Below are 25,301 nucleotides of genomic sequence, written 5' to 3'. Positions count from 1 at the left end.
AACACTGGAGTGGGTTGCCATTTCCTTCTCCAATGCATGAAAGTGAAAAGTGAAAGTGAAGTCGCTCAGTCGCGTCTGACTCTTCGCGACCCCATGGACTGCAGCCCACCAGGCTCCTCCATCCATGGGATTTTCCAGGCAAGAGGACTGGAGTGGGGTGCCACCGCCTTCTCCACTGCTGCCATTAGGGCATCCCATTAGGAACCAGTCTCAGGAAATGAGAGAAACAGCCCCTCTTCCTGCTCCCTAGGGTGCGAGTCCTTGGCCCACCCCCTGTGCATCAGCATGCCCTGCCCGGGGGCCCCAGCGTCCACAGTGCCAGCCCCTGCTGCCACCTGGATGGCTGTGTGGCTGCTGGAGTCAGGACCTCTCAGAAGCTGGGGTGTGGAGTATCCTGAGAGAGAGGCCGGGAGTCCACCAGGGACGTTGAGACACCGCGCGACAGTGACCCAAACCCACAGTCAGCGCCACTGGCACCCCTCCCCCACGCCGTGACACCGTACCTCACCGCTGGAAAGAGCCCCTCTCAGCCACGCCTCTGCCAGCTCAGGCAGGTGACGCTCACGGCAAAGCCACTGCTGGGGCTGAACCCAGGCCATGCACAAGTAGCTTTCATTTCTGGCGAGCTGGCTGGAATCCCAGCCTGCTCGCTCCTCTTGGGAAAGAACTGAACTGCCAGCAGTGCTGACGACGTCACTGCATGGATGGCCTTGAACCCACTCATCGCTTTTTCATGATTATTATTATTAGTTTGGCCCACATCATCAGTACTTGTATTCCGGTCAATCACCTGCCATGCCTCCTCTATAGGGTGGAATCTCAGCACCCCCTCAACCACCACCTCCCATCACAGCCCTGGAGGCAGCCCCTGACAGCACACCAGTTCCTCCCAGCCTCTGGGCAGTCCCTTGAGGGAGGGACCATGACTTTCATCCTACAGACAGGACAGGTGAGTTCAGCAAGGCACCACAGTGCTGATTCCAAGTGCGCCCTGCACTGCAGGCAGGAGGGCAGGTGGCCCCTGGGATGACCTGTCCCTGCACCTCCAGCTTCCCCTCCTCCCTTCCCTCCCTTCTGGCAGCATCTACAGCTCTTCTCTTCAAAGTCAAGTATCCACCTGGGCCAGAGATTGTCCCTGAAGTGTGTGGCATCCATCACTGCCTGATTAGATCCAGCTCTGGACCCCGTGAGAGCAATCACAGCCACCCTCGTGAACATTAAAAGTCTGTCCCCCAATAACCACAGCCACCCACAGGGCACTAACCAGGCACGAGGCACTGCTCTCAGCCCTGCCTATGCTTCTAACAGCCTGGTTCCCTACCTGGCTACACAGTGGAATAGCCCAGAAGCTTTAGGAAAACACTGATGCTTGGGTTCCCCGCAAGACATTCTGATTTCACTGGCTTAAAGGATAGCCTGTGTGTCCAGATTTTTAAAGTTCCCTAGGTAAGACCAATGTGCAGCCAGGGTTAGAACCACAGTCTGAACCGTCTGCAGCCGTGGGAGGTAGGCCAGAGTCTCTGCACCCAAGATTTGTAAGGAGGACCCGGGTTGGCAGAGGAAAGGCTCAGAGGAGTGGCTATTGACTCAAACTAGAGTCAGAGGACAACATCAAGCTGCTTTGCCCTTATAGGAAATGGTGCCAGCCTCAACACGTGCAGATTTATAGCTGTATCTGGTTTGTTGTTATTTTTTTGTGGGTCTTATGTTTTTCCTTTCTGCCAGCCAGAAATTCTCATCAGGTCAGTGTGCTTGTCGTTGTCAAATGTGCCCTTGTTATTGTTGTTTAGTCGCTAAGTCGTGTCTCATCCTTTTGTGACCCCATGGACTGCAGCCTGCCAGGCTCCTCTGTCCGTGGGATTTTCCAGGCAAGAATACTGGCGTGGGTTGACATCTCCTTCTCCATGGGATCTTTCCGACCCAGGGATCGAACCCATGTCTCTTGCATTGGCAGGTGAGTTCTTTGCCGCTGAGCCACCAGGGAAGCCCCCACATGTCCCCTACCCTCTACCGATTTGCTGATTCTGATTTGGTTGTGAGCTAGGAAAACAGAAAGACCAGGCTTGTTAGAACTGTATGCAAAGCACGGGTCAATAGGCCTGGAATGAGAGAAGGAACTGCTGTCCTCTGGGCACGGTGAATACCCTTCAGAGCACTGACATCGTAGCAGCTCTGGCTGCGTGCAGACTCTCTGGGTGTGTGCCAGAGAACTGAGGTCACTCGACAAGAGGTCCTCAGATAAGGGAAGTGTTCCTGCATTTTCTTCTTTTATAAAATACACACAGAGCTACAGAGACTGCCTCAAGATGGACCAGACATAGCTTTGAAATGCATCTTTGACTCCTTCAAAATGGCATCTACTTGGCAGTTACCCACATTTCCTCTCCTTGTTTTGTTCCAAAATCGCTATAAAGACAATGAAAAAAATGAAAATTCACACTAATGCCAAGAACTAAATTGACAGATGACCCAACACTGGAATCTGGGAGCAATCTCTATTAATTAAAGACAGATGGTGGTAGAACAAGGAAAACCTGTCCAGGTTTTACCTCAAGACACAGCTCTTTGTCTGATGAACAGAAAAATCCTGGAAAATAGGGAAGATGACAAGGAGACAACAACCAGAAAACAAATGGGCAGGAAGTGGGTGGGGGCGCCATGCAGGTGCCCCTGTCCAGAGAGAGCTTAAGGAAGAGGAGGGACAGACAGGAATGACAGTGTTTGCAGTGGGGACGTGAACTCGTGCTTCTACCTAAATCACTGATGCAGGGAATGAGAAAGTCTGGCAGTGGAGACAGAAGATCACCACCTCCACAGAGCAGAAGCAAATTGAGAGAAAAGGCCGGTAGGGACTAGGAACTGAAGGAGGGGCTGGAGGCATTCCCCTGCCATCCAGCTTGGGGCTGGAATGGGAATCCAGCTGTCACGCCAGGCCAGGGATCTGCAAAATTTTTTTGCAAAGTGCCAAACAGTAAATATTTTTGGCTTTGTGGGCCATACAGTCTCTGTCACAACTATGTGATCTGTCGCCATAGCTCAAAAACAGCCATAGGCGATGTGTACTTGAATGGGTGTGTCAGACTTAAGATATTCTAAAAAACACAGCCTCTATGAAGTAGAAAGAAAAAAAGATATGAGGGAAGGCAAGGTCAAGCTCAAAAGGCCACATGATGATACGAAAAGGGTGACACATGAGAAGAAGAGCTAGAAAAACCCAAACCCAAAAGCCCGGGAGCACAGTGAAAATCGACTTTGGAAGCAATCAAGAAAAGTAACAGTGTAGGAAATGGATTCAGAAACATGGAGTGAATTGTGGAGAGATTCTCACAAAAAGAATAAAGACATAGAAACTGTGAAAGAGAAAATAATAGGGACAGAAGAGGGGAAGTGGACAGATGGCAGAGGCCTGAGAGAAAACTGCAGCAGAAATCAAACAGAACAGAAATGAGAACCAAAGAGAGTGAACCAAAATGAGAACTCCTGAGGTTGAAGGCCAACCTACATATGAAGGAAAGGATGAGCTTAATTTCTGGAAAAAAAGAGACAAAAACATCCACATACATCTTTGCAAAACATACGAAATACCGGATAAAGAAAAAAATATATACACAGATTTAACATCAAGAAGAAGCTCCAGATGACCGTGGAACAAAGTCTATAGGTTGAGAGGAGGGAAAGCTTCGAGTCCCAAGACTTTTATACCTAGCTATATTGTCCTCTCTGTGTGCAGGCCATAATAAACCAAAGACATTCTCTAGTATGCAATATTCCAACCATGTATCCTTTCTGTGAGGAATACCTGGGAACGTTTTTCAACCAACTATGAAATGGATCAAAAATAAGAATTTAAGAGGGGAAAGTCACGGAATAAACACACTGGTGATATGCACAGAAACCAGCAAATAGAGAGGGTTCCAATATGGTTCTAAAAGTGAAGGCAAAGGTTAGAATAATTTTAAATGTTTGAAAGGGAGCATCAGACAATGTATAGGTATGTATAAATAACTATAAAATCTAGTCTGCAACTTTAGATCATATTAACAAAAACTAAGAATGAAATGGGTAATACAACTCTTTGTCTTCAGTAAGTAGAACACCAAAGATGCTATTATTGCATGCTTGACCCTGATCAGTTCAGTTCAGTCGCTCAGTCGTGTCTGACTCTTTGCGACCCCATGAATTGCAGCATGCCAGGCCTCCCCGTCCATCACCAACTCCTGGAGTTCACTCAGACTCACATCCATCGAGTCAGTGATGCCATCCAGCCATCTCATCCTCTGTCGTCCCCTTCTCCTCCTGCCCCCAATCCCTCCCAGTATCAGAGTCTTTTCCAATGAGTCAACTCCTATTAGATCAAGCAGTGCTTTTGAAAACCCCCAAAATAACCACAAAACACTAGAGAAGAGAAGACATGGGTATAAGTAATAAGACAGGAGAAAACACAAACTGGAAAATATAAAAGGCAACTGTGATAAATTCAGATCATAGAAGAGCCACTATGTAAAAGCAAAACAATGACTGTAAACAGATTCAACACCCCTACTGAAAAACTAGTTTTGAAACATTAAATGATTGTTGAAGAGACACTTGAACAAAATTAAAGCAATTCTTTAAAAGCTTACAACTTTTAAAGAAATTGTAAGTTTGTCACTAGGTGACAAAGAAATTCAAACGTAATAAAAAGTTTTTGTTTTTTATTACGTCTTATTGAAATATGCAAAAACTGGAGAAATACAATAAAGAACAGACAGAAACACATAACTAGTAAAAGAATGCTAAATTAATTCCAAGGAGGTGAAACTGCACAGGCCACATTTCCTGACCACAATGTAATAAATATTATTATTAAACAAAAAAGAATGAAAATAAATGAAGTGCTTTCAATTCTAGAAGTTAGAAAATAAGGAAAATAAAACCCAAAGAAGGCATGAGGAAATAATTAGTAACAGGAGTAGAAATTAATACCGTGGGATGCTGAAAAAGCTTCAAAGTTACAAATATACCCAAGAATTGAATCTCAGTAAAGTCCCCAAACCAACAAATACACACACACACACACACACACACAGACAAAACACTGTTATGTCTAATAATGAATAAAAGAGAAAATAGACTCATTAGGAAGTAATGAGAAAGGGGTATAACCACAACCTAAAGAAGATTTTATAAATTACAAGGCTATCGGATACAGCTTTGGGCTGAAATCCTGGTCATCTGAATGAAACGCATTCCTTGTTAGGGAAACATAAGGGACCAAAGTGAACTAAAGAAGCGATACCCAATCTGAATAGATAAAGAATCTTAAGAAATCTCTGGATCCAGATGGTTTCAGAGGCTGACTCCAAGCAAACATTTAAAGGAAGTTTCACGCTCTTCGGTTAGAAAACAGAAAAAGAGGGAATGCTAATAAGATGAACCACATAAAAGTGCCTAAAAATCGATCATTCCTCAACTTTAAAAGAAAAAAGCAGTTTCATATGGTTTGATCTTAAATAAGCACTGCCGTGAGCTTAGACACACAGAACCTGCAGACCATTGGTCGGCCTCACTGATTAACAGGTCTGATATTTTATGCCCTGAAGGGCCCCATTCTCTCTGGACCCAGGGCCCCGCCCCCTCCTCTGCATAGGAAGAAGAGGTGAGCAGGAAGCCCCACCCCCACCCCCACCCCCGGGGGGATCCTGCGGGGCAATTAAGGGTGTGCAGGAAATACTGGAAGATCTGCCGGCGCCCCTGCACCAGGGTTACCCTTCACCCCACCCTCCTCCCCAAGGAGAGGGGAACTGCCAGGGAGGAGAGCTGGCACCGCCCATCTCCTCACCCGGACGAGCTCTGTCCCAGGGAGAGTGCAGAGACCCAGGGCCGCCATCTGTGGCTCGCAGCAGGCCCATCCTGGCTGGCTGGCATCCTGGCCCCTCCTGAGAGCAGCCAACCCTCTCTTTATTCCCCCCACCTGCTCCCCTGACCGACCAGCAGCCAAGAGCGGAGCAGGGAGCCCCTGCCGCCCCACGCAGGCCCCATCCCAGTGGCTGGGCCCCTCCCTCCTCTTCCTTCACCTTGGGTAGCTCACCCTCTGCCCTGCCTCCTGTGCCCCAGGTGCCAAAAGTCCCGCTGGGCAGGGCTGCTCGCCGGATCGAGGCTCAACTCTAAGCATATGGCAGGCGGCGCCCGGCGTCCCCCCGTCGGAGCCAGGGGCGCTGCAGCTGGTACCGCCCCTGGAGCAGGGCGGGGAGCTGGCCAGGTTCTCACTCCTGGCAGCACCCGGGTTCCTCTGCCTCTGGGCTGTCGGCTCGGAAAGGTGGGTGGTGGGAGCAAAGAGCCAGAGACATCCAGCCACTGGGGTCTATCCCAGGCAGAGGCTCCTGGAACTCCCAATCCCCACCCCACCTCCACTCCTGACTCTGCTGGGGATAGAGCTCAAGGGGACGGGGCCACTCAACAGGTGACAGAAGACAGGTGAGGCCAGTCTGCCCAGAGTTTTGGCTCTGCCTGACCTGGATCCACAAAGCCACTTGGAACTCTGCAGGCCAGAGACACCAGCTGTCTGTGTGTGTCATTTTCACACGCAGAGGGTATCTGTAGGTTTCATAATGACGGTGTCAAGGCTGGAAGAGGCACTCCCCTCCAAGCCAGCCTTCACCCTCTGGGTCCTAGGCTGCAGGTGACTGATTCACGCCCCCTGGGGAGACCACCTTCTGAGCACCTCCACCACAAGCACTTTGCCCCTGAGATGGCTGGAGTCCTCAGGGAGCTCCTAAGCACCCACGGTCTCTCCTGGCCTATACTGGTCTCTTATGCCCCCTCCATCACCTTCCAGCCCTGCCTGTCTCCACAGCATGACGTCCATTGAACTCTGGGGCAGAAAAGCCAAGGTCATCCCCAATGAGGTAGTCCCAAGTAATGGACTGTCCATGAGGTGCCTTGTAAAGCTTTGGAGAGAAAACCAAAAGTATTTGCAACATAGAGAGCAAAGTGTGGGTGTCTTTAATATATAAAGAACTCTTCTGAATCAATAAGACAAGCACCCTCACACTCCACGGAGAGGAACAGGCAATTCACAAAAGAGGGGAGTAAGCCGACAAGGAGATGTTAATGATGCTCATCCTCAAATAATCAAAGAAACACATCTTTAATCAAGAGAAATGTAAGACCTTTGCCTAGGGAGGTGTCAAAGCAAACACTCAGACTGAGATAATGTGGTTGGGGTGCAAATCAGTACCAACTTCTCTGAGTGTAACTGCCATAGAAAGTCAAAACCCTGGAGAGCATACACCCTTGATTGCAGCAGCCCCATTTCTAAGAATGTATCATTGCATCATGCACTTCAAAGCTTGGCTAAGAGACTTCCACGACCGGCTCTGGGAGGCGCTAGGTGTGGCTCATGGAATGGTCAGGGGGGGCCTTATAGCAGGAGAGAACATGTCAATGACATGCATGTAACCACAGTCAGAAGAGTGACACTCACAAAATGAAGACAATGCCCAGAGTGCACGCCTGAGCAGAGGATGGAGTTAGGGGTGCAGGTGGAGACCACGTTGGGTGTGAAGCCACTGTGAGGAGGTTACGTCTCGGAGGACGAGGGAGGAGCTCTGTGAAGCAGCCAGGCCAGGAAAGGGCGGGCAGGACTGAAGAACCAACAGAGGATGGGCCTGGAGCTGGGGGTGGGGGGTGGGCAGCCCGAGATTAGACTGCATGGGTCATGGGGGTCCCTAGGTTCTTGTCAACCATGGAAGGGGTTTGAATTCTATTCTAGAAGAATACACTGGGCACCAAAGTGCAGGGAGGAGGGGTTGTGGCTGGTTTCTGTAAACTCCTGCTTCACCTTATCTGTATGTTAAACTTTACGATAACAAATATACCATTTTGGTATTAGAAGAAAAACACTAAACAACACTCTGAGGGGAGTCTCTTCTTCAGTGAGGATGGGGACTGAATGGGAGGAATCCCGTAATGACATTACATTCCTATTCAGCGAGGTGATGTTTCTATTCCTTTCGTAAAATGCTTTATTTTATTTTTGGCTGTGCTGGGTCTTCGCTGCTAGACGCAGACTTCCTCTAGTTGCAGCGAACAGGGGCCACTCTCTAGCTGCGGCATTCAGGCTTCTCACTGCAGTAACTTCTCTTGTTTCAGAGCATGGGCTCTGGGGCGTGCAGACTTCAGGAGTGGTGGTGCACGGGCTTAGTTACCCTGCAGCATGTGTAATCTCCCCAGATCAGGGATCATGCCTGTGTCCCCTGGCATTGGCAAGTGGACCCTTAACTAGTGGAACACAAGGGAAGTCACTGACTTTTTAAATTAAAAAAAAGCATATTTTTGGCCACACCACTTGGCATGTGGGATCTTAGCTCTCTGACCAGGGACTGAATCCTTGCCCTCTGCACTTGAAGTGCTACAGAGCTTCTACTGCTGGGTGGGGGTGGGGTGGGTGAGGGTGTGTGTCCGTCCTCTCTTTCCCTCACGAGAAGTGAGTGATGGCTGGGACAGGGTCAGGGAAAGCTCCCTGAGAAGGTAACGCAGCACCAAGACCCAGGCAGTGCGAGGGAGGCAGGGACAACAAGGCCTGGGGAAGACGGTTTCCAGCAGGAAGGACAGTTTGTGCAAAGGCCCTGAGGCAGGATCGAGCCTGGCAGGGTCCAGGACTGCATGAAAGCCAGGTAGTTTCACACAGAGTGAGCAAGGGGAGGAGCAGAGAACAGTCACACCGGCTGGACGGGCAGGGCAGGGCTGGATAAGCCACCAGAGGGTTCCAGCCTTCCTCTTGGGCCCTCAAGCAGAGCAGGGCGCCCTCTATGCACTCAGCACTCAGGACATGGTCTAGAATTATCTGTCTGCCTCCTCACCCAGCAGGGAATTGGAACCTTGGTTCCCAGCACCTGGTGCGGGGAGGTCACCACTGAACTCCAGTGGAACTCACTGGAATGTAAACTCTGGGTCCCCCCTAAGCCTGTGTCCACAAACAGCGCAAAACAAGGTGAACACATTGTAAAGCAACTTTCCTTCAATTAAAAAAAAAATTGTTTTAAAGCTGAACGCAGTTGCCCCTGTGAGATACCAAGACTGCTCAGACAAACTTCCAAATCAGGCTCCCCAAACAAAAGACAAGCATCCTTCTCGATTATTCTGGTGACACCCATGAGAAAGCCTGGGCATTCAGGCATCTTTTAAATCTGCTAAGCTCTTTGACAACAAAGAGGACATGATTTGGGTTGGCGAGGGCTTGAGTGACTCCAGAAATCGGGGGGGTCCTGATGTCTCTACCAGGAGGCGCAGCTGACACCGGAAGCAGCACCCTGAGTTCTGGATGTGCGGGCTTTGCCCGTTCTCTTCGGGAGGTGGAGTGTCCGTAAGACAGGCTGCCTCTGCCTGGGACCCCAGGATACAACCTGGTGCACTGATAGGCAGGGCCTGTCTCAGAATGTGTATGAGTGTGTGTGTGCTCAATCATGTCCAACTCGTGGAGACCCCACAGACTGCAGCCCACCAGGCTCCTCTGCCCAGGCAAGAATACTGGAGTGGGTTGCCGTTTCCTCCTCCAGGGGATCTTCCCAACCCAGGGACTGAACCCACAGCTCCAGAGACTCCTGCATTGGCAGGCAGGTTCTTTACCACTGAACCACCTGGGAAGCCCTATCTCAAAATACAGATGGGAAAACAGATGGGGATCAGGGCCATGGGATGGAGGAGCAGTCAGCAGGTAGGCTATGGAGGAACTCCAAACACTGGCTTCTCGACTCTTAAGCTGTGTGTCCTTGGGCTTGTGACTGCACATCTCTGAACCTCAGAGTCCTCATTTATTTTTTATTATCCAGACTTATTTTTTTGTTGTTGTAGTTGATTTACAATGTTGTGTTAGTTTCAGGCATATAGCAAAGTGAATCAGCTATACATATACCCACTCTCTACTGGATTCTTTCCCCATATACCTTATTTATTAAATAGGGTAAGAGCATGTAATCCTTTGAGGTGCTAACAAGATGAAGCCTAACAAACTCTTAAAAATGTTACTTGTTATTATTTTTGCTATAATTCAGGAGCCATGACAAGAAAACCAATCTTGTATTCTTGGCACACCCTATTAAAAAAAAAGTTTCTTTTTTTCAATTTCTCACTCTGTGTATCACACGTACTGACTGATGTCTGGCTGCCCCCAAAAGCAAACCCATCTTGGGAGGATCCGGTCTCCCACCCCCAGGACTGTCACAGCGCAGTCTCACACTTTTTCAACATGGTTTGTTTATTGTCTGCCTCCCTCCCTGAAGGCAGGGGCCACTGCCCCATCCACTGCTCTCCCCAGGGCCTGGGATACTTACAAGCTCTCAATAAATATTTGTTGAATAAGCGGGGGACTCAGCCTCCCCCACCATGTGGCAAAGTGACCCTCGGCCCCAGCAATCCCCACACGGCCCCAGTCCTAGGGTGAAGACCCCAGGCCTGCCGGGGAAGAAGCCGCCTCGAGGACAGAGTCTGTATAAACAGCAGGAGAGCAAAGGCCTGAAGCAGGATTCTGAAGGGCGGAAAAAGACAATTCTGGGAAAATGCTGTGAAACACAAAAAGCCGCAGCTTGGCGAGAGCAGCTCTTCGCCTGGGCAGGACAGCAGGAGCCGGCAAGCTTTCCCTCTCCAGGGACTTTGGAAGGGCTTCGGTGTTTTGTTTGGACTTTAATAACAGAGATTCAAAACCTGCTGCCTTACGATGAAAATGTATTTGCTGATTGAACATCCTGGGCCTGGGATTAGGAGGGCAACCCTGGTAGGAGGGGCCAGGGAGGGTCAGAGCTGGGTGGGGCTTTCCTCGTGGGAAGGTGCAGCCCCCTCCCAGGCCGCTGCCTTGGAAGCCTGTCCTGCCTGGAGCACTGGGACCCCCAGAGGGCACAGGCAGGGAGCGGCTGATGGAATAGACAAGCTGGGCTGGGCCTTCAGGAGGGGAGACCAGCACGCCAGGCTTTTTCCCCTTCTGCAGCCCAGCCTGTGAAAAGGGTCAACCTACCCCAGTCCCATCCCTGCCGGGCAGGGTGGCCTGCAGTCTGGTTTGGGGGTGGGGTGACCAAGCTGGACGAGGTCGGGGGTCTACATCAGCCTTATGAGACGGGGAGCAGCCCCTCTTCCCCACTTGGAACAAGAGGGTGCCAGGAGTCCCCAGCACGCTCTTTCTTCTTGCTGAACAAGATGGATTGGAAAACAAATTGGCTCAAATAAAGCATGTAATTAGATTAAAGCCTCTTGCCCAGTGCCTGGGGGACTGCAAAAGCCCTCCCAACTGGAGGCGGGAGACCTCGGCAAGCTCAACCAGTGCCTGGACATCGAGAATTTTCTCTCAGCCCTCAGCTGCCCATGCCCAGTCCTTCCCAGCTGGGGCGAACTACACCGAGGGGCTTCATTCTATCCCAGAGGTGGTCCCCGGTCCTGCACTGCCACCAGCCCCACAGGCCTGGGGTCCCCTCTCTTCTGCCTGCAGACCCCACCTCAGCCTCAGAGGGCGGCTATGTCCAATACTCAAGCCCCATGGCAGCTCAGCTGAACAGCTGAGTGGGTGACTATACCTGGACAGTAGCTACCAGAGCACTTTCCACCCATGACCCCATTTGAGCTGCACAATGACCGGTAAGGAAGTCAGGCGGGTGGCATTAGGACCACCATTTCTATTATACATGAGAACACAGGCCCACAATGTTCTGTATCCCAGGTCACGTCCCCTGGGGACACTTTCCCTGTCACCAACTGCCCCTCACTCCAGGTCAGGGCCACCCAGAGGGGTCTTTGTCCCCAAAGCCTTGGGTGACCTGATGACTGAGCACTGACCCTTAACCTCCCCTGCCTCTGATGTAGGGGACGCCCCTTCTCAAGAGACCACGCTCTCGGCTTCCTGTCCTCAGGCAGAATCCCTCTGCCCACACCCCCCACCCTCAGACATCCCATCACAGCCCTTCCCATAAAGCCAGCGTCCATCACCATGCCCAGTCCTTCCTCCCACCAGCCGTGCCCTTAGGAAACACAACCTGGGGCTGTGATCACAGGTTGCCAGAGGAAGGCAGGAGCAGGCAGGCCAAGTCAAGAAGCTGCTGCACTTAAGGAGTAGATTTCTTTTCCTACAGCTGCTTCTGATGTAGTTCCCCATCAAAATAGCCGATGAGCTTCTGGCCCTCAGAAGTGGATGAAAGCCTCGGCAGAGAAAGCAGGCAGGACACTCTGGAGCCCTAGTTTGAAAAGACTTGATGAGGAGCAACTTATCTCTAGAATAAACACGACAGCTGCCCAAGAAGACAGCGATTGGGAGCAAGCGTGGAAGCAGGAAAAGCAATTCGACAGCACGCACGCTTAATTTGCATGTCCAAGCTCATGGCAGGCATTACTAATCCACCTAAGAACCCAGAGGCCCGGAACTCAATCAGGTGCTCTTGCTGCTCAGTGAGAAAGCTGTCACACTTCTACCAGGTGGCACTAGTGGTAAAGAACAATGCAAGAGACACGGGTTTGATCCCTGAGTTGGGAAGATCCCCTGGAGAAGGAAATGGCAACCCTCTCCAGGATCCTGGCCTGGAGAATCTCATGGATAGAGAAGCCTGGTGGGCTATAGTCCATGGGGTAGCAAAGAGTCAGACACAGCTGAGCAAGTCAGCACTCCGGCCGTTCCTGGTTTATTCTGCCACTTGTCACCGACTGATAGACTGGAGACAGGCCATGGAATCCACCTTATGGGAGCTGAAAGTGGGATCTTAAAAGGCAGTTCACCCTTGGGCCTCCTAGTTCCATCCCACCGTCTGAATCGGCCTCACCTCTGACCCTAGGGTGGTACAGCATGTTCGTCACCTGAGCCTCACCTATTCTGTAACTGCACCCCCCACATCCTTAGTTCCACCTGGAACAGCCCAGCACAAGCCTACCTATCGCCTGTTTAACCAACAGATCAGCCCTCAAGACTTCAGGGAAAGCACCCTGCCCTCCCAAGCTTCTCGGTTTCTTCAAACTCCAAGAACATGGCTTCCTGAACCCTCATCATGCTGGTCTTTCTTAACCTCTCTGTCCCTCAGCTGTCTGATGTGAGAACTGAAGAGGCTTATCCACATTGGGTGTGGAAACACTTCCAGACTGTGAAACACTACCTGCCTGGAGGCCACCTGTCTGTTTCTCTCAGTTCTTTGGGATACAGGTGAGAACACAGAAGGAAGAGTTTGGAAGGAGCCAAATTACAAATTACTAGGGGACGACAGAGGATGAGATGGTTAGATGGCATCACCAACTCGATGGACATGAGTGTGAGCAAGCTCCAGGAGTTGGTGATGGACAGAGAAGCCTGGCATGCTGCAGTCCACGGGGTCGCAAAGAGTCGGACACAATGAGCAACTGAACTGAAATCACTACCACAAAGGAAATCCCTCTAGATCTTCATTCAGCACGTAACCATCCTTAATTCTCAAACACTGATAATAAATGTCATTACCAGACGAGATGGTTGGATTGCATCACCAATGCAATGGACATGAGTTTAAGCCAACTCCAGGAGATGGTGAAGGACAGGGAAGCCTGGTGTGCTGCAGTCCATGCAGCTGCGTCACAAAGAGTTGGATGCAACTGAGTGACTGAACAACCACCACCATTCCCAGATCACAGGACCCTGGGATCTACCTATTTAAAGGGTAGGGAGAGCTTTCTGAAGATTCACCCACTGGCAGGAGGAAGGACTGGCTAGCAGAGAGCAAGAAAGAGACAGAAAACTGTGAAACTATGAACAGCAGATGCAGAATACCTAAGGGCCATTTTGAATAGAGGCCAACACTCCTAAATGGCTGAAAAAGCTTCTTTACAGTATAATCCCTTTTTTGTAATGGCTGTATCATCCCGAGACATTAAATCATGTTCAATGTGCATAGCTGAATATGGCAGGAAAGCTGGCAATATACTTGGGAAAGATTTCCATGCAAAATGGTTTTTTAAAAAAGTTACATGGCATTTCAACAAATTATGGCATCTGAAAAACGTATTTATGGGGGCTGCTCATTCCACAAAAATGCAAGAACCATGGCAGATACTGAAACCCTCCCTTGTCAAGACCAGACTCCACTACCCTCTCAAGTGGAGAATGAAGAGACCACATTTGCTTTGGGGAAAGAAAGGATTCTGGTTCTACTTTGGGTCACCAGCACAGACCCCATGCCTCCCAAGGAAGGTGCTAGAATCTTCACATTCCAGGCAGAAGCATGGCTGTCCTCCCCAAGAGCCACTGCAGACCCTAGAGGGTGATGGTGACCTAGAGGCCAGTGGACTTCACCCCTGCCCTGCCCTCCCTGCCTGGACACGTTCAGGTTTAATAAGACAGCTAAAGTCATCTTCTATAGCAGGCTTCTGTTTCTTACCCATCTCTTCTGCCCCAGGAGCTCCCAAGACATGGAATTCCCAGTCAAGAGCTCCACATCTGTCTCCCTGTTGTCCAGGGCACCCTCTGAGCCTCTGCTGCCCCACTCCCACCCTGGTCAGAGGGTACTGGAACCAGAGGATGGTGTGTCTCAGAGGTCTAAGCTTGGCTGTGGACCCCACAGACCCCCCAGAGCTGCCCTGACCCACTGCTGGGAAGTTCACACTGGGAGAAGCATCCAGTGCGATTCTGGTAGCCAACAGACTAACCGGCTTTCACCCACAGTGAGGCCAGATGTGTCGTTCTGTTCCCCAAGCACCAGCTCCCATTAGTAGCCAGGAAATACCTATCTGGGCCCTGGGACAAGCTAACTGAGACCCTCCTGATCTCATACGCCTCCACTCTCTGAAGTCAGGCTTCATGAAAGCCCTGAGGTCCCAACTACCCTCTTCCCTCCCCTCCCCACTAAAACACATGCACTGAAGCCCTGAGCCACAGAACAGGTTCCAACATCTTTTGTCAAAGATCCAACACCTGCACGAGGTGGGCACTGTGAAGCCCAGAAGAGAGCTCAGGTAAGAGATTCCTACGTGCTTGAAGATGTGCTTGCCTGTTGCATGAGGGAAGTCTGATTGCAGCAGACGGCGGCAGGGTCCCCACCTCTAGGAGGGAAAGACATGGAAGCCAAATCCACATCAGAGCCAGAGGAATACAGCCCCCTCAACCTGGTCTATTTCCCAAGATGCAAATTCTGCCAAGAGACAGACTTTCCAGAAGTTTTGCTTGAAGACCCCAAACTTCTCACTCTGCCATGGGTTCTCCTTATCTGCCATCAGTGCCATGGGCAAACAGCAGCCCAACCGAGGGGTGACGAGCCACCTGGGACTTGAGGCTTTGAGCGAGTGCAGAACAGAGCCGACAGGCTCTCAACAGAGCCTGACACTGGGAGGTCCAGAGACGGCCATGGGGGTATCTGCCGACATGTAAATCCTTGGTTCTGCTCTAACATTCTGACTTAGAGTCATCTATCTGCGCATCTTTCTCACATAAACCACAGTCCCCTGAATTCGAGACTCCACATTCCATCATCTCTGGAACCCCAGCCCCTAATACAGGCCCTCAATAAAGGTGCCTCTGATGAATGAATGAAAAGAAAATGAATCAACGGACAAGTACACAAATCCTTGGCTTGGCATTCCCAAGGAATGCTAAGAGTTGGCAGTGGGGTGGGGTGGGACAATCAAAACCACTCCCAAGCCTGGCTGGACAAGAAATCCCCATTTTTCAGGCTATAGCCCGGATGAGGCCAAGGGAAGGATTTATAGAGCATGGGATCAGTATTTCATAAACCCTTCCGAACTGCAGAAAAGGCTGCACCTGCCTCCGTCCGTCTGCGGCCGCTAATCCCCTGTAACAGCTCCGTGCCCTCCTTTCTGTCTGCCGCACGGAGGGCAGGGCCAGCCTGTGTACTGGCCTTTAACAAGCTGAAGCCATCGGGGCCCTGCATTCACTGCTGTCTGCTCCCACAGGGCCAGCCCCATGGGGTCTCCTTGTCGGCTCTGCGAGTGAACAGGGGATTTTGTGTTCAGCCGGGGAAACAAAGCTGTCCCAACGGGGATCCAGTTGGCCGTGGACACGCTTCTCCAGTGAGAGCCAGCGGTGGACACAGTCTGGAGCTGCCGTCCGTCGGCACTGAAGGGCGATTCAGTGGCGCAGGGGAGGGAGGAGAAGCCAGGCTCCCTGGGAAGGTCAGAAAAGAGAGCAAAGCTGGTGGCCTTGTGGTATTCACCCCACTGGTTGGCTGGCTGGCCGGTGAGCCCAGCTAGTTAGGCCAGTGCCAATGCAGTCACACCTCTGCTGAGTTCCCTGGGTGGGCTACACCTCAACCTGGGCAGCTGTGCAGGCAGGACGTCCACCCCTTGGCCAAGACTGGGCTTACCTGCTTCCTACACAGAGAAAAGGCCCTCAAAGCTCACCATCACTTTCTCATGCCAGTAACAGTGGCACCCTGACGACAGGTGGCCACAGATGCCCCAAAGTCAGCAGAGTGAACAAAAAAAATCTACAGGGAAGACTGTATATAGTTTCCAAACATCTTTTTAGTTGCCTCCTGGGCTTGGAGACTACATTACCCAGCATCCCTTGCAGTTAGGTGTGGTCATGTGACTGAGTTCAGCTCTGGGACTCGGATGGAAGTGATGCAGGTGTTTTCAGGCCTGGCCTGGAGAGTGATCCCATAGTACTCTCTTTTCCAAACCAATGACCCTGAGGCTTCAGGGATGGAAGAGCCACATGACAGAAGGAGCCTGGACCTCGGATTCACTGCTTAGAAGGGAGCTGCCCAGCTAGGAACACCTGCAATGGACTGTTGGGGACGCTTGTTACAGCACAGAGCCTGCTCTGACCACACACCTTCGGTGAGAAGTAAACAGAGTCTGAATCAGGATGGTAGCAGCAGTGTGTGTGTGGCAGAAGGGAGAGATTTGAGGGAGACTGCAAGACTGTCTGTACTGAGTGACTGGTCAGGGGTCAAGAGGGAAGGCACAGGCCCCAGAGAATAACCACCAGGACTTTCCACAGTAGAGCTGTTGGAGAGTTAACAAAACAGAAATCCACTGATGAGACCCCCTTTCCTGGGCCAGTGCACCCACCTCCAGCTGCTGCAGGAGCTGGTGGCCACAAGCTCACACCTGCACTTTCTCTGAAGGTTTGCCCTCGGCTGATGGAAACTGCTCTGCTTGGAAATATCCATATACCCCATCCCAGGAAGAAGTCTACTGCCAACGGCCAGCACTGTGGGCAGGTATAACAAACCAGCCAATCCTAAAGGAAATCAACCCTGAATATTCATTGGAAGGACTGAAGCTGAAGCTCCAATACTTTGGCCACCTGATGCAAAGAGCTGACTCATTGGAAAAGGCACTGATGCTGGGAAAGATTGAAGGCAAAAGGAGAAGGGGGCGGCAGAGGATGAGATGGTTAGACAGCATCGCCAACTCAATGGACATGAATTTGAGCAAACTCTGGGAGATAGTGAAGGACAGAGAAGCCTGGCATGCTGCAGTCCATGGGGCTGCAAAGAGTCAGACATGACTTAGAGACTGAACAACATAACTACCCAGACCTTTTGCTTATATGCAGGACAACTTCTTTGGGTCCTTTGGGGTGACTCACTGTCCAGAGCACCCATGGAGATAGGCTGAGCCCAGTCTTCTCCTGAAGCCACACGTTTTCCTAGCTCCCTCCACCCTGTCCCGCTCCCCTCACTGTTACTGGTTTCTCCTGAGAACATCACCTCAATAAATCGCCAGCACAAGAATCCCTGTCATGGGGCCCCTGACAGCCCAAAAGAGCAGCTGGCACTGTGCCTTATCCCCGTCCACAGCACTACATTCACCGCAAAAGAGGAGGAAGGACAGGAATGAAGTGCAGAGCCAGGACAATCCCGGATTATCAGCCCTAAAAGGACGGCCACTTTCTCAGCGCTGTCTCCATCTGGTGAAGATGTCCTCGCCTGCAGGGAGGTTTCAGATGCTAAACTATGACTTCTCAACCCTGGGACTGAAGGAGGTGGCCTCACGGGACAGAAGGAAGGCTTGGCCAGGAAACTAGGGCCGTGTCCCCCCTGCTGGGGGAGGGGGATAAGACGGCAGTGAGTGAAAATCTAACCCGTCCTGGCTTGAAGGAAATTTTAAAGCAGCTTCCACTAAATCTGCTGCCCCAAACCCTTAAGAATTTCTCACCTCTCTTCAACAAGAGGAATCTTCCAAGTCCCCATGCTGATATCTCTCCACAATTTGAAAGGGTGCTGGCTTGAGACAGTATGGTATGTGGGGAGATGGGAGACCTGGGTCCTCACCTGGATTCTGCCGTCAACCCACTGTGTAACCTCGGCCGTCACTGGCCTCTGGGGCTCAGTTTTCCCACTTGTCAAATGGGGAAGCCAGACTGGATGCGCTAAGTCCAGATTTCATACTGCTATCAGGGGGCAAAATTCCAGTCTCGGGAGGTTTCTGGGGAGAAATGCTGATAAATGTGTAACCACCAGCTCCCTGGGAAGAAAAAGTCTTGATTCACAGCTTGTGCCATTTTCTAAGGTGTAAATATTCCCACCACAGCCAATTTCAAACTGCCAGCACCATGCCCTGAATGCAGAGTTGGAAGAGATGCCAGCAGTCGGCTCTCATGAGCAGGTGTGTGCCAGCTCCAGCACACCACCAATTCTCAGACACGTCTTTACACAAAATAAATTTGTTTCAGACCCTGATTCATTTCTAACCTCTGCAAACAGAGCAGCTCTCTCCTTTCCTTGATCCTACAACACACTTTACTCTTGAGCAGAGCCCACAAAACAATGCAAGTCACACAGGCCACCACCTCCCCTGGGAAGCAGCTGACCTCTCCTTTGGAAGGAACTGGAAGGGGGCAGGGGTCCCCAGAGCCTCCTCAGATTCAGGTCCATGGCTCTAACTGAACTAAAGCTCTGAAGGCCCCTGATCTGTGTGGGTACGTCTTGGGGTAGAGCGGGACCAGTTTCATAAGCCCTGCCCATAGGTTTAGAAACAGTGGGACAAGCAGAGAGAGTCCTGCTTGACAGGAGGTGGGGGGGGGCATAGTGGGGACAGTCCCTCATGCATTTCAGATGGTAGGGGGCAGTTGGTAGCCTCTCCCACCTCAAGACCATACTGGTCCTTCCAGTGCTGAAGCTCTACGTCCACAGCCAGGGAGGATGCTCGATAATGGGCAGACGATGTCCCCTGTCCATTCTCCTCTTCACCTTTCTTCCCCTAGGTCTGGGCACACTTCCTGGTCCAAATCCCACAGATCCCCTCAACACAACCCTGAAAGAGCCCCCAAGGCAACCACTTGTGACCAAAAGGCCAGAATCACTGTCTGCCAACCAGCCAGGACATGGAAATACTGAGTGGGAGGGGACTGAACAGATCATCAGCCCAACGGCTTCATTTCAACGGCAAGACAGATCCCAGAGCTATCAAGTGGTTTGCAGGACACATTCATTGAGTCACTGGTGTAGGGGAGGGTCACGGAATACTCAAAATCTCTGTTTTAAAGTAAATGATGGTATTTAAGAATGCTGTCATCACTGCTTGCCACGGACTGAACTGTGTCCAACCCTCATTCCCGTGTTGAAGCCCGAACCCCCAAAGTGATGGTATTTGGAGGTGGGGCCTTTGGGGAGTAATTAGGGTTTGATGAGGTCATGAGGGTGAGGCCCATGAGGGTGGAATTAGGGCTCTTAGAAGAAGAGACATCAGAGAGCTCTCTCCCCGCCAGGTGAGCACATAGCAAGCAGTCGGCAGTCTGTAAGCCAGGAAGAGGCTCTTTGCCGAAACTGGACCATGTCAGTGCCCTGAACGTGAACTTCCGGCTTCTGGAACTTTGAGAAAATTAAACTTCTGTTGTTTAAGACATCCAGTCTATGGTGTTTTTTCAGTGCAGCCCAACTGAACTAATACACTACTACTATTATTATTATCGCTTTAGGTCTGGAGTAGCTTTTTGTCTTCTTGACTGTGCAGGCTTTTCTCTAGTTGCAGTGAATGGGGGCTATTCCTCAAAGGGGTGCACAGGCTTCACAGGCTTCAGTAGTTGTGGCATAGGGACTTAGTTGCCCTGTGGCATCTGGAATATTCCTGGACCAGGAATCAAACCCCTGTCCCCTGCATTGGCAGGCAGATTCTTAACCACTGGACCACCAGCAAAGTCCAAGTCTGGAGTAGATTTAAACCTGGCAGGGTATTTAAGAAATCAGAGGGACCACTTCTGGGGTTGGTGGGGTGGGGGTCTTTACTAACTTCAGTAGCAAGAGAGGTTTCACAGGGGACAAACCCAAGAGCAAGCAGAGAGGGGACTGACTGTGATGCCTGACACCAGGGCCCAGCCCCGGGCCGCTACAGGAATCCCAAGGGAGGTTCCAGGCACAGCTCTGGGCAGGAGCTGCCCATCGGGGAGGGGGTGGGGGTGTCTCAGCCTCCACCCCACCTCAGCCAGCTCTGCAGCCTGCACGCCCCCAACCCCCCAGCCTCAGCAACAAGGACCCTGTGACATACGCGTGACACAGGGGCGGGCCCCAGGGATTCCAAGCCTCTCTCTCACTGACACCTGTCACTTGTCCCATCCCCACCAGCCATCCCCCGCTTGAGTCCCCTGTGGGAAGAGCCCCCAGAAGGGCTGAATATTCCACCCCCACGTGCTCCCCTGGCCTCTGGGGGCTCATCCCTTTATCTTCCTCCAAGGCTGGTGGCAACTCCACCTGCAAAGGCCTGGCCAAAGAGGAACAATGAGGGTCCTGAAACCCCCCAGGCCAAAGGGCTTCCTTTGTGCTCCCCAGGGTGACTGAGGCCCCCGGTGGTGGGACAGGGGCGGTGCGCTCTCCTGGCCCTGCTCACCCCAGCCTGACCTCTGCCCTCGGCCCTTTGTGCAGGCCCTAAAAAGGGGGAAAAGGGAGGGGGAGGAGATGGAGGGAAAGCGAAGGAATAAGGAAGGTGGCAGAGCAGAGAGGCAGAGACAAAGGCAGAGAAAAGTCTCAGAGACAGACTGACAGACAGAGAAAGTCTGTCCAGCAGGCTGCCCGGGTCTGCTGGCCAAAAGGACAGAAGCAGTCAGTTGAGCTGTGTGAAAGGCCACTTCTGTGGGCCACAAATGCTCAAAGAAAATGGCAATTCCATTCGGTCCAACCTAACACATACAGATCGGTCTGGTCTCCAGCCAGGGCAAGAGGAGTGGGCGGGTGCTGCTCGAGAGAAAGGGGCCTTGGGAACCACTGAGTCCCCTGGCTCAGCCTCTGGTTCCTTTCCCAGAATGTTTTAGGGAACAGCACTGATGTCCGGAAATCTGGGCTTAACCAGAACCCGGAAGTTCTTTACCAGAAGCTGTTTTGCCACCAGAGGATACTGGATGGTCACAACCGTTCAGAGATGCTGAACCAAACGGGAAATACAGGGGACAGCCCCACACCCGAGAGTTCTCCAGCCCCGCACCTGAAGCCACTGCTGAGCGGCTTTTAGCTCCAGCACCCTCAGCTCCCATCACAGAGGGAAATGACAAGGATTTATGATGGTGGCTGGCTCGCTTGTCCCTTCGGCGCGGCCCATTCCTCAGGGACACTCCCCTGAAGGAAGCTCAGAGCTCTCACCCCACCCCTGTCCCCAAAGCCCACGACCCTGTGGCCAGATGTGGCCATCCCCTTAAGATCATGAAGTTAATGATGATGACAGGTAACACACAGGTAGCATTTTCAGTTGACATGGCACTTCACACTCATTCTACCCTCAAAAACAGAACGCTGGCGCACTTCTAAATATAATGCTTCGTGTAGCACATGATTGCATCATGTTGTAATCATTAAACCACTGAGAAGGCCAGCTGTAAAAGACATTTGGGGGAGAACCAAGAAAGCTGGAAGGTGGACTGGGCATCTGATGGTCTTAAAGAATTATTGTTACTTTTGTTAGGTGTAATGAAACTATTGAGAAGATGTAAGAAATGTTCTTTTCCAGAAGGAGGGCTTCCGAAATATTTAGGGGTGAAATGTCATAATGTCTAAGCTTTTCTCGGAAAATCTTTTGGCTAAAAAAAAAAAAATCATTGAAGCAAATGGGGCATGATGTTAAGTGTTAAATCAATGTGATGGGAACACGGAAGTCTAACTCTGTTCTGGCCACTGCTCCGAGATTTCTCATCATAAAAATTTTAACAATCAGTTAAATCACATTAATTCAAAATACAGTAATACATAGTAAAGCTCAGAACTTTGGATAAATTTCATATCTGGTTGGGCTAAAATTCACCATGGAAAAAGGATCAGGCTAACACTTGCCTATGTGAGCATAGCATTACCTATGATTTCTGAAATCACATTTAGCTGATTTCCAAAAATTTCACTTTAGAGACTCCCTTGGTGGCCCAGTAACAGTTGAGGATCCATCTTACAATGGAAGGGACTGCATTCAATCCCTGGTCACAGAAGTAAGACTCCACATGCCCTGGGGCAACTAAGCCTGCCTGCTACAACTACTGAGCCTGCGTGCCACAACTAAGACCCGATGTGCCCAAACAAATAAATATTATAAAAAGAAAAAAAAGAAAAACTTCACTTTCTAGACCTTCGTGCATGTGCGTGCATGCTCAGTCATATTCAACTCTGCAACACCATGGACTGCAGCCCCCCAGGCTCCTCTGTCCATGGGATTTTCCAGAACACAGGAGTGGGTTGCCATTTCCTACTCCACGGGTCTTTCCGACCCCGGGACCAAATCTGAGTTTCCTGCATTGGCAGGCAGATTCTTTACCACTGAGCCACCTACAAAGTCCCCTTCTAAACCCTTAGCAGCATCTGTTTCAATTTGACGCATAACTAAGAAATCACCAGCAGCATCCTGCCTCAGTACTTCTGGAGAGAGCACGTGGATGCTATCTTGCAAAAACACACCTGCCTTCTCAACCTCGGCACTCCTATTACCATTCGGGGCTGGATAATCCATCGCCAAGGAGGCTGTCCTGTGTGATACAGGATGTTCAGCAGCACCCCTGGCCCCAGCCCACTAGATGCCACTAGCACTATCCTACTGACAACCAAAAATGTCTCCAGTAATGGGGCAAAACAGTCCCAGGCTGGGAACTATGTGAATATATGAGCACAAACGAAATAATTTCTCCAAAATGCTGTGTAAGCAAGTCTTTTCACCAAAGTTGACCCTCCGCATGTAATCAGATGTGTAATCTGCTTTCGCGGGTATACTGTATCTTTTCATTTCACAGTCAAATATTCTCCTACAACATAGTTATACAGATGTTTCATAACGGAGTCACTAAAACACTACTGAAAGACATTTGGTCCTTGTAGCCAAGTCTTGCCACACATCACTACTTCCTTAGGCTAAACTCCTATGAGGGAAAGGATGGGGTCAAAAATATATTTTGATACATGATGCTAAATCACCCTTCATCCTTGCCATCACCCCAGCAGGTTTCCTGTTTCCCTAACTCTTTTAACACTAGGAATTATTTTTTGTTTACTAGTGTCAATTTAGTAAGGGTTTTAAATGGTATTCTTTTTTCAGTATTTATTTGTTTGGCTGTGCCAGGTCTCTTGGTTGCGGCATGTGGGATCTAGTTTCTTGACCAGGGATCTAACCCAGGCCCCCTGCATTGGGAGCTGGAAGTCTTAGCCACTGGACCACCAGGAAAGTCCCTAAAATGTATTCTTGCTAATATTATTTCTTTATTAAGCAAATACTTATTTTAAAAAATATTTATTAACTAAAGTATAATACTTCAGATACAACAAACTGTGGAAAATTCTTAAAGAGATGGGAATACAAGACCACCTTTCCTGCCTCCTGAGAAATCTGTATGCAGGTCAAGAAGCAACAGCTAAAACTGGACATGGAACAACAGACTGGTTCCAAATTGGGAAAGGAGTATGTCAAAGCTGTATATTGTCACCCTGCTTATTTAACTTATATGCATCATGTGAAATGCTGGGCTGAATGAAGCACAAGCTGGCATCAAGATTGCCAGGAGAAATATCAGTAACTTCAGATATGCAGATGACACTACCCTTATGGCAGAAAGCAAAGAGGGACTGAAGAGTCTGTTGATGAAAGTGAAAGAGGAGAGTGAAAAAGCCGGCTTAAAACTCAACATTCAAAAAACGAAGATCATGGCATCCAGTCCCATGATTTCATGGCAAACAGATGGGGAAACAGTGACAGACTTTATTTCCTTGGGCTCCAAAATCACTGCAGATGGTGATTGCAGCCATGAAATTAAACGACTCTTGTTCCTTGGAAGAAAAGCTATGACCAACCTAGACAGCATATTAAAAAGCAGAAACATTACTTTGCCAACAAAGGTCCGTCTAGTCAAAGCTATGGTTTTTCCAGTAGTCATGTATGGATGTGAGAGTTGGACTAAAAAGAAAGCTGAGCATTGAAGAATTGATGCTTTTGAACTGTGGTGTTGGAGAAGACTCTTGAGAGTCCCTTGGACTGCAAGGAGATCCAACCAGTCCATCCTAAAGGAAATCAGTTCTGTTTTCATATTCATTGGAAGGACTGATGGTGAAGCTCCAATACTTTGGCCACCTGATGCGAAGAACCGACTCCTTGGAAAAGACTCTGATGCTGGGAAAGACTGAAGGCAGGAGGAGAAGGGGACAACAGAGGATGAGATGGTTGGATAGCATCATTGACTCGATAGACATGAGTTTCAGCAAGCTCCAGGAGTTGGTGATGGACAGGGAGGCCTTGCATGCTGCAGTCCACAGGGTCACAGAAAGTCAGACACTATTGATCAACTGAACTGAACTGAATACTTCAGATACTTATTGCCATTTGAATAACTTCTCTGAATTTCTAGTCCATTTTCTCAGCTCAATTTTGTATTAGGATCTCTTTTTAGGTGAATTGTAAAAGCTATTCATTGAGGATATTAGTCTTTAGTCATTCACGTTAAAAATTGATGTTTCTCAGCTTTTCATTTGCCTTATGTTGGTTAGAGATTTCTGAGGCACAGATGTTTTCCATTTTTATCTACTTAAAATCTTTCCTTTTATGATTTCTGACTTTTGTATACCAAGAAAGCCTTCTTTAATCAAAGATTACATGATACTAACAATGCTTTATCCTAGAATTTTTAAGATTTTAAAAATAAATTTCATCCACTGGAATTTATGTGGGTTCACAGCATGAAGCAGAAATTTAATTTTATTATTATTTAAAAATAAACAGCCAGTTTTCCCAGCACCATTTACTGACTGATTCACCCTTTTCCTCACTGATTTATAATCACAGCTTGATCATATACAAGTTCTTATGTTTATATTTCTATTTCTGGACTTTCTACTTTTTTGTGTGTGTGATTTCTGTTCCTATGCCAGGATGACACTAAAGTAAATATCCTGTTTACAATATTTAAAAAATCT

The 25,301-nt window shown here is 49.8% G+C and overlaps 1 protein-coding gene across 1 annotated transcript in view; it reads right to left on the bottom strand.

The window, feature by feature from the left end:
• NTN1 (netrin 1) overlaps window positions 1-25,301 on the bottom strand; it is a 186,773-nt gene that overhangs the window by 16,566 nt on the left and 144,906 nt on the right. The gene's annotated exons all lie outside the window — the stretch shown is intronic.

The sequence above is a fragment of the Budorcas taxicolor genome, chromosome 19, assembly GCF_023091745.1.
Source record: "Budorcas taxicolor isolate Tak-1 chromosome 19, Takin1.1, whole genome shotgun sequence".
Classification (NCBI taxonomy): Eukaryota; Metazoa; Chordata; class Mammalia; order Artiodactyla; family Bovidae; genus Budorcas; species Budorcas taxicolor.
Note: the sequence above shows the minus strand (reverse complement) of the source record. Positions and strands in the feature narration are given on the sequence as shown.